The sequence below is a fragment of the Aphidius gifuensis genome, linkage group LG6, assembly GCF_014905175.1.
Source record: "Aphidius gifuensis isolate YNYX2018 linkage group LG6, ASM1490517v1, whole genome shotgun sequence".
In the NCBI taxonomy this organism is placed as follows: domain Eukaryota; kingdom Metazoa; phylum Arthropoda; class Insecta; order Hymenoptera; family Braconidae; genus Aphidius; species Aphidius gifuensis.
The window spans coordinates 12,033,323-12,043,449 of record NC_057793.1 but is presented as its reverse complement, the minus strand read 5'-3'; the positions used below and the strand labels follow the sequence as shown (position 1 = coordinate 12,043,449).

Below are 10,127 nucleotides of genomic sequence, written 5' to 3'. Positions count from 1 at the left end.
TTTATCAATATCTGTCACTTGATTTTTATTCGGACTTTTTATTAATAATAATTCCATTATTCCTGGTGTCATTTCATATAAATTGTTATGAATATATACACAATCGTCTTTAAAAGAAACTTCAGCAGAACCAATTTTATAGTAGGACCTGAATTTTCTCACTCCAAAATCTTTATCTCATGCTATTGTATCGATGGTGTTAAGATAATGATTCACCAAGCTATCATCATCATTGATACTTGTAATATTATTTTTTTCTATGACTTTTTTTGAACTATTTTCTTCTTCTTCCACATTTATTAAAGTGTCATCGAAAATTTTGCTATTTTCATCAATTTTGTTATCTTCATTTTCCTCATCAAAATTGAAATCTTTTGATGCCTCAATGTTTTTTGAATTTGAAACTTTATCACTAATCTGTTTGAGTGGTGTCAGCAGTGGCTTAAAATAATTAATCGATGACTGCTCTAAAGTATCTTGATTATGTTTTAATAATTTATGTTTTTGTTGTATTACTTTTCGAACTTTTTCTAATTCACTTAAAATATTAGATTCTTCCACAAGGTTTTCTCTAGTCAGAGGCATCTTGCACTCTTGGTGTCGTGAACTGTTCTGCTCACTATTTTGCCCTCATAAGTATGATACATTATTTGTTTTATGCATCAATGCTAATAAATGTATCAAAATTTTTTCTGTATCGTCCAGCATTTATTTCACTATCTTTATCAATAACAATAAACCCATAATTATCTTTCCAGCATTTCAAGCACATGGTTTTAGATTTTTCGAATGTCATGTCTGTGTTTACATGATCATTATATATATGCCGCAAGTTCATCTCATCTTATTTAAATAAAATTAGAAAATTTACATTATCACGAATCAAATGTTTTGGTATACGAGCGTATGACTGGTTTATATAAAAACTGTCAACATTTTTATGCCTTCCTTGACAAAAATATGCTCGAATATTATTTTGTTTTCCCATTGCAACGTCATCGAAAATAAATATGGAATTTGGCTTCGCCTCATCAACTGGTACAACTTGCTCATTGTCAGAAAATGGATAGTAACTAATCCCATCCAATGTTTCCAAGAGTTTTTCGAGATATTGATATTTAGGTTGATTTAATGACTTTGAGTAAATATATATGTTTTCAAAGCGCAAACCATTTTTATCGATTAACGAACTCAGGAGACAATTAGTTTTCCCTGTATTTGATGGTCCGCAAATAATTGATCTTATTGTATTTGGCAATAAATCACCATGACGTTTTATAGTATTTACCCCAGCACCACTTTTTGATGTAATTATATCGAAATTTATGATTGGTAATTTTTTTGCTTGTGTCTTGAACTCCATCATGGCTCATACCAAACGAAATCAAACTGTAGAGAACCATTTATATCTGCCATCGTTCAGTATCATTTAAGCCATGGCTAACTTTTTTGACATTCAACACGATACCAAATACTACATCAGAAAATAACAAAATATATTTTTGAAAGAAACGTTTAGAAACGTGTCGGCCTTCAAGTGGTGAAAAAAAAGAAAGCTATTGAAGTTGGGTCTGGGTAAAAGTATCTTGTTTGAATTGTGTGTGCTGACCAAAATGGCGGAGGCTATGCTGAGTATTAACACACCAATTGAATTTGATTCATCAATATCTCACTATGAGATCCATGCACATCAGCCCTATGGTTCAACAACATTTGGAAACAGTGATGAAATTAGAATCAACATACAAAATCAGGATATTTTTATTTTGCCATGCAAAAGTTCATTGCACATTTCCGGAAGATTAGTGACCGAAAAAAATGATGGTAGTGTGGCAGCGGCTTTGACTACTAAAATTGTTAATCATGGTATACTTCATTTCTTCGATGAAATAAGATATGAAATAAATGGTGTTGAGATTGATAGGAGTAAAAATACTGGCATGACAAGCACTTTAAAAAATTATCTGTCAGTAAATCCAGAATCAAATTTAGAGAATGCTGGTTGGCTTGGTACTGGTGATGATATATCATTAACTAACACTGATGGATACTTTAATGTTTGTATACCATTACAAATGTTTCTTGGCTTTGCTGAAGACTATAGAAAGATTATTGTCAATGCTAAGCATGAATTGATGTTAATTCGCTCAAGAAGTGATATGAATGCATGTATTGGAATTGGTGGGGCAGAAGAAAAAGATTTGAAATTTCAAATAAGCAAGATTGAATGGCTAGTGCCATATGTTAAATTATCTGATAAGAAAAAAATTGATATAATAAAATTTATTCAACGAGATCCACCAATTTCAATGTGTTTTCGAGCATGGTGTCTCTTTGAATGGCCAATTTTACCTCCAACTAATAAGCATGTATGGTCAATACAAACAAGTACGCAGCTAGAAAAGCCTAGATTTATTATTCTAGCTTTTCAGTGCAATAAAAAAAATAAATGGAATGAGAACTCTGCTTATTTTGAGCATTGCAATATTCGAGATGTCAAGCTTTTTCTCAATTCAGTGTCATATCCATACGCTAATTTGAACCTTGATATTGGGAAAAATCAATTTTCAATTTTATATGAAATGTTTAAGGACTTTGGTGAAACATTTTATGAAAAAGAAATACATTATGCAATATCAAAAAAATTATTTTTGGAAAAATCACCATTAATTGTCATCGATTGCAGCAGACAAAATGAAATGATAAAATATGGACCAGTTGATGTTCGACTTTGAATCCAAGGAAAACTTTCCTCCAGCAACAAGTGCTTATTGTTTGATTCTACATGATCGTATTATAGAGTATAAGCCTATCAGTGCAAGTATTCAAAAATTAACATAATATAAGAGAAAAAAAAAAAAAAAAAATTGATGTAAAACTATTAAGGTTGAAAGTAAATCGCATCGGTGGACGAAGTTTGGGCCTGAGAGGGTGCGCATCTACATATGGTTATAAAAAATATTTTCAGTGCCCCTCTGTCCAAAATATATTCACTATACTGGCAGGTTCTTGGTAATATGTGTGTATGCAGTCTATCTGGATAGACACACACATACTACCATAGCCAAGAAACATGAGACAGCACGACGAATAAAAGAAAGAGAATGACCGCTAATGATAAAAAATTTTGATTCTGATAATTGAATATCTTTTAAAATCCACGGTGGAAAATTATCATTGAGGGCTTAAAAAATCCGTATTGTAAAGAAGTACAAACTGATAGTAAATTAAGCAAAATCGTATAGAAACTTTTTTAACTACAGAAGAAAATATGTGTTCAGTCCCTATACCTACTCGTTAAAGTTGTCAACTTTGACATTAATTATCTAAAAAAAACCACGGTACAAAATTCTGAAAAAAAATTAACAAAATAGATAATTATTCTGGCTTTTATATGGGACCAAAAATTCGAAAATCGTATAGTTGGAAATTCTATTTACTTTCAACCTTAAATAAAAAATTGAATAAAAAAATAAATAAAAAATGAGACACAATTTGTTGTATTTGATATATATATATATTTATTAACATTATTTATACATTTACTCCTTAATTAAGCATTTCAATGTTGTTTTGTTTTTGTTTCTCGAATCCAAAATGGTTTGATCCATGTCTGACGAATCTAAGTTCTCCAGAGAGAGCATCTTTAAGTAACTCTGGTAAAATTGTTGAATTCTGTGTGATGAAATTGCTAAGTCTTTTCGGTAGAAATACTGAATATTTGCGCTCCAATTCCAATATGATAGAATCTCCATATGGTGTTCGAACTTGTCTTACATTTGTCACACAATATAAGTAATCAAATTCAATCTTTTTGATTGGGATAGTAGCAGGAAATGGTGTTACTCCAATAGTGTTCATTTCTGCATATAATTTGTCCACGTTGCCTGTTGAAAATGAAACAAAATTAGAATCTTTGCAAGATTAATAATACGACAATGCATAAATACATAAATAAGAGGTTACATGAATAAAATGTTTAATCGTATGAATAATATAATATATGTATAAAATATTTACCAATTTTATTTTTACTATCTTGGAAATGCTAGCTCAGAAGGTTCGATAGGATCTGTGGCTCTACAGCTCTGGGCAGCAGCTTTTAAAGGGAACTTTATCCCCACTTTAAATGTTTCTTAGGTTAGGTTAGGCTTATATTTTTTTTGTGAGTCACTTTTCTAAAAATTTTTGCTGTTAGAGGCTGAATAATCATTCAAGATTATTAGTTGGCTGATTCATTATTTGTAATGAGTCATGTGTTTCGTTGAAAAAGTTTTGGATGATTGTAAGTTAATATATATACATGATAATAATAAAACTTATTTACTATTTGCAGCTGTCCAACTCCTCAAACGTGTCTGAACATGTTTAAACTTGCCTGAACATGTTTAAACTTGTCTGAACATGTTTAAACTTGGTTTTAAGGAATTCTAATGCTAAACTTATTTTATCATTTTAATATTAAAAAAGAAATAAATATACATTCCAACACAATTTTTTCATCGTTTCAAATTTTCATTTATTTATTAATTTTTTTACATGATCATTTTAGTAGAAGATTGTTCTGCAGCACATTTCTCACAGTCTTTTATTAGGGAATAAAAAAAACATCCAGCTATATCAAAATTGTTCTGCAGCACATTTCTCACAGTCTTTTATTAGGGAATAAAAAAAACATCCAGCTATATCACCATCTCCACAATCAATTGAATGCTTGCTACATCTGCGCAATCCTGAAACGTGAGGATTTTGTTTCTGGTTTCCAGACAGCTTATCCCAGACTTTATCTATTTCATGAGCGGAAAATTTGATGATTGCCATTGTTGGAATCAGCGCAATATCTTCAGCAGACATATCTGCCAAATATTCGACAATACTATAGAACATGATAGACTTGCGGAGAGATGGTCGAAATGTAAAGGCTCTAGCAAACCAATATTTGTATCGATCAAGAGGCACGGTAGTGCCTCAAGTCAAGTATGAGAAAGAAAGTATGTGTGTTGATGAGAATATGTGTGAGATGAGATTTTAACTACTACTACCGTGCCTTATTATACATCAAATATTTTGTCCCCTTCCGTCGCGAATCTATTAGAAATTTAATTAAAATATGATAGAGTTAAATGAGGATGCTGAGGTTTAGTAATGATCTCATAAATCGATGTCGAGCTTTCTTTTAAAAAAAAAATCAGATTTTTCCGTTGCTTAATTATATTTAAAGCATAATTTTGATATTTACGGTCTTTTCATTTTTCTCAAATCGACCAAATTTCTCCCGTTCAGTTGGTAATGGTAAACTTTGCAATTATTTCTTTTCTCTTTTTTTGTGTTGCTATATTGGCTGCACTGCATAATTTTATTATTATTTTATTTATATTCATTTTTTTATTTACATTCATAACATAACCTCCAGAATATGTTGACTCTCACGTCAAATGCAGTTAAATGTAAGAAAAAAAATAAACAACATAAACAACATAAATATATAATATAAATGAATATTGTTTATGATGAGCTCATAGTTCAGTAAAAAAAATCCCAAAATGCACTCATGATTCTTGACAGCATATAAAAAACATTCAAGAGTTGCTTGTCAATATGGTCCTGAAAAATATCGTCAAGAAATTCAGCATCTCATGACAAATATATTTTATTTTATATATACATACAAAACATCCACCGAAAATATTTAAGGTATGTATCATTTGTTCATTTATTTATTTATTATTTTACAAATTATCATTTTATAAATTTACAAGGATGAAAGTGTATTTTCATTTGATACACCGGTAAAATAATTGTTTAAAAATAATGAATTTATAAATACTTCTAAACATGAAAAAAAAAAAATTTATAAATTATTTAATTTATACTTCTAAACATGAAAAAAAAACATTTATAAATTATTTAATTTATATTATTCAAAGAATCACCAAATGAATTATTCATCAGTTTGAAAACATTTCTTGTTTTTAGTCGTGACTTTGTTAAATATGATGAAACTTATGAAATAATAATATTACCAAATTTTACAAGTATGATATATCCATCAGTTGATTTACCAGAACAGGTATAAATAAATAACGCTAATCATAATATACAAATTGAAATATAAATAAACATATCAAAATTAATTTTACAGATAATAAAATCGATTACTGGAATATTAGAAGCTGAATCAGCGATTAAAAGAGAAGCATTAGCTGGTACATGGGATGGTAAAGCAAGAATAATAACAGAGTAATTTTACAAAAAAATAATAATAAGTTTAAGTATAAATATTTATTTTCGTTTTTTTGAATTTTTAGACATGCAACAACATTGCGACAATTAAATAATGGTAAAAAAATACCACCAAGTAATTGGAAATGTGAAAAATGTGATTTGCCACAAAATTTATGGTTAAATTTAACTGATGGTAGTATATTATGTGGACGTAAATTTTTTAATGGTACTGGTGGTAATGATTAATGATTATGTAATTAAGCATTATCGTACAACTGGTTATCCACTTGCTGTTAAATTAGGTACAATAACAAAAAAAGGTAATGGTGATGTTTATTCATATGATGAAAATGATATGGTTGATGATCCAAATTTAATAATACATTTATCACATTAGGGTATCAATATTTCAAATATGGAAAAAACTGAAAAATCAATGATTGAACTTGAGCTTGATTTGAATAAAAAATTTGGTGAATAGGTTGCATTACAAGAAGCATCAAGTAAATTAATACCAATTTATGGTGCTGGTTATTCTGGTATAAATAATCTTGGTAATTCATGTTATTTAAATTGTGTTATATGCAAACATTATTTATAATACCAGATTTTATTAAAAAATATGTTGATGAATCAGTTAATATATTTTATGATAATTATAATGATCCAGCAAATAATTTTGATACACAAGTATCAGAACTTGGTTGTGGTTTATTATCTGGTAAATATTTAATTAAACCAAATAATAAATTAAATTAAATTAAATAATAAAGATTATAATCGTCAAGGTATATCAGCAAGAATGTTTAAAAATTTAATATCACGTGGACATCCTGGTTTTTTAATCTAAAATAATTTATAGGATGACTTAATTAACAAACACAGAATTTTTTAAAATTTTATTTTTTTTGTTCGATTTCTCGACCCTTTGTACGAGCTTAAAGTCATATTAAAAAATGATATCAGCTGGTATCAGCTGATTGAGATATGTATATATATGTAGCACTATTTATCTTTCATTTAGATTTTTAACTATAGGTATATTATTTTTTTGACACATTCACATTCCACACACGCCAACAATGTTATTATCAACGATAAACAAACTGACAAATGACAATGTCAACAACAGTGTCATGTCAGACTACCAACAATTATTGGATAATGTAAAATACAATACATAATAACAAATAAAATAGAACAAAAAGCTATAGTTTTATCAGGAGAAGCTCTAGAATCTGATGATGAAGCTGTTGACATTAAAAGTGTATGTTAAATGATAATTTTTATTGTTTATTTCATTTGTTCACATAATAATTGATTTTTTGTATAAGAAACATTTTCATCAGCTTATCATCTAGACTTAGTTGTTATCAAATTTTTGAATTACAGTTTAATTTGTTTTTTCAAGGGGATATTTCAATAAAGTATCACACCTACTTGTCATAAACAATTGAACCAGCTGGTGAAGCAACTGAATCAGTTGATGATAGTATTTTTAAATGAAATACTTATTAATTAACACAAATATTAATTTAATAAGATGAACATACTTGAGGAAGGTGCAAGTACAGCTATATTGATGCAATAGCATGTGCACCATACGTTGAATGAACCAGCAAATGCTAAAAAACATTTCATCAAGTACAACAGCATATTCTCTACAACAATGTGTACAAAATTTTAATCATTATTTATCATAAGTATATGAATATGTGACAGTTAATTTATCACATTAGGGTATCAATATTTCAAATATGGAAAAAACTGAAAAATCAATGATTGAACTTGAGCTTGATTTGAATAAAAAATTTGGTGAATAGGTTGCATTACAAGAAGTATCAAGTAAAATAATACCAATTTATGGTGCTGGTTATACTGGTTTAAATAATCTTGGTAATTCATGTTATTTAAATTGTGTTATGCAAACATTATTTATAATACCAGATTTTATTAAAAAATAAGTTGATGAATCAGTTAATATATTTAATGATAATTATAATGATCCAGCAAATAATTCGATGCACAAATATCAAAACTTGGTTGTGGTTTATTATCTGGTAAATATTCAATCGAACCAAATAATAATAAATCAAATTAAATAATGAAGATTATAATCGTCAAGGTATATCACCAAGAATGTTTGAAAACTTAATATCACGTGGACATCCTGGTTTTTCATCGAATCGTCAACAATTGATTGTTTTAAATTTAAAGTTGAAGAATATAGTAGTTCTGGTAAAGTAAAATATTCATATAAACCAGAATATTTATTACCATTACCAATACCACTTAATTGTGCAATTATTAAGATGAAGTCAATACATATGAAAATGATAAAAAAGCAGCTGAACTAAATGGACAATCATTTGATAGAAATAATACAATTATTAGACCACATATTAAACTATCATCATGTTTAGAATCATGTTTATATTTATTAAAAAAACAACACTCACACTTTTTTTACAACAATAAACCTAGATGGCATAAAAATCAACGTGTGAAAGAAAAAAAAATAAATAAATACCAATTTCACGTGATAACTATTGTTCAGTTGAGGAACAACAATCAGTAGATGTTTGTATATACTTTTTTTAAGAAAAAAGAAAAGTGGGGAATCAAATTGACAATAAATAAATTGTAAAAAAAATTTCTTTTGGTTTTGTTTTAATACAAATTATCTTTATTTAGTTTTAGTTGAGTCTTAATTTTTTTTTAATAATTAAAAGGTTATTTTTTTTTTAGTTTTTCAGTATGTTTGTTTACTTATTCATCAAGAGGCACGGTAGTGCCTTGAGTCAAGTATGAGAAAGAAACGTATATGTGTTGATGAGAATATGTGTGATTATGAGAGTTACCCTGGTGGAAATATTACTCCGGCATTATTCCGGCATTTCTCCGTTTTTGGCCCATTTCCGGAGAAATTACTCCGGCATGAGGTTGTTGGCGGAGAAATTATTCCGGTATAAAAGTAGTGGCTGACTTATTTTTCCGACATTAATCTCATGCCCGAGTAATTTCTCCGGAAATGGGCCAAAAACGGAGTAATGCCGAAGAAAGCCGGAGTAATGGCGGAGAAATATTTCTACCAGGGTAACTACTACCGTGCCTTATTATATATCAAATATTTTGTCCCCTTCTGTCTCTAATCTTTTAGAAATTTAATTAAAATATGATAGAGTTGAATGAGGATGCTGAGGTTTAGTAATGATCCCATAGATCAATGTCGAGCTTTTTTTTAAAAAGAAATCAGGTTTTTTCGTTGCGGTAATATATATTTAAAGCATAATTGATATTTACGGTCTTTGCGTTTTCATCAGTTTTTATCAAATCGACCAGATTTCTTCCGTTCAGTTGGTATAAAACTTTACAATTATTTTTCTTCTCTCTCCTAGACGTCTCTCTTTTTTTTAGTGTTTATATTTTGGCTGCACTGCCAATATTAATTTAAAGTGGACATTTAGCTTTCTGAAATTTTTTTTTTCAAAAAGACTTTTGCTATTTATATTTATACTTCTTTAATAATTTATCTTCATATGTGCATCTATTTTTTTATTATTTTTTTTTCTTTTAAATAATGCTAAAATGGCTACGTGCAATAGAACTCACATTTTCTTGATTTTTTTTAACAGATTCTGCCAGATTATTTTTACCAGGGATAGGTTAAAACAAATCAATTACAAAGAATAATAAGAACTAGGGTGCTATTCTTGGTCCCGTATTGCGGAAAAACTTGATAGAAAAACATAGGCTAAGTATGATAGTTCAGTATTACATACGTATTATGTTTCATATTCGTATTAATCAATTTGATACAGATGAAGTGCTTCTCCTTTTCACTTCTTATTGATGAGTCTAAATTTGTGTGAAAGACTCAAAATTTTATTTAAAAGGAACCG

The 10,127-nt window shown here is 28.5% G+C and overlaps 1 pseudogene; it reads left to right on the top strand.

The window, feature by feature from the left end:
* The first annotated feature begins 1,613 nt into the window (after nucleotides 1-1,613).
* Nucleotides 1,614-9,025, top strand: LOC122859848 (annotated as a pseudogene).
* Nucleotides 9,026-10,127: the final 1,102 nt, after the last annotated feature.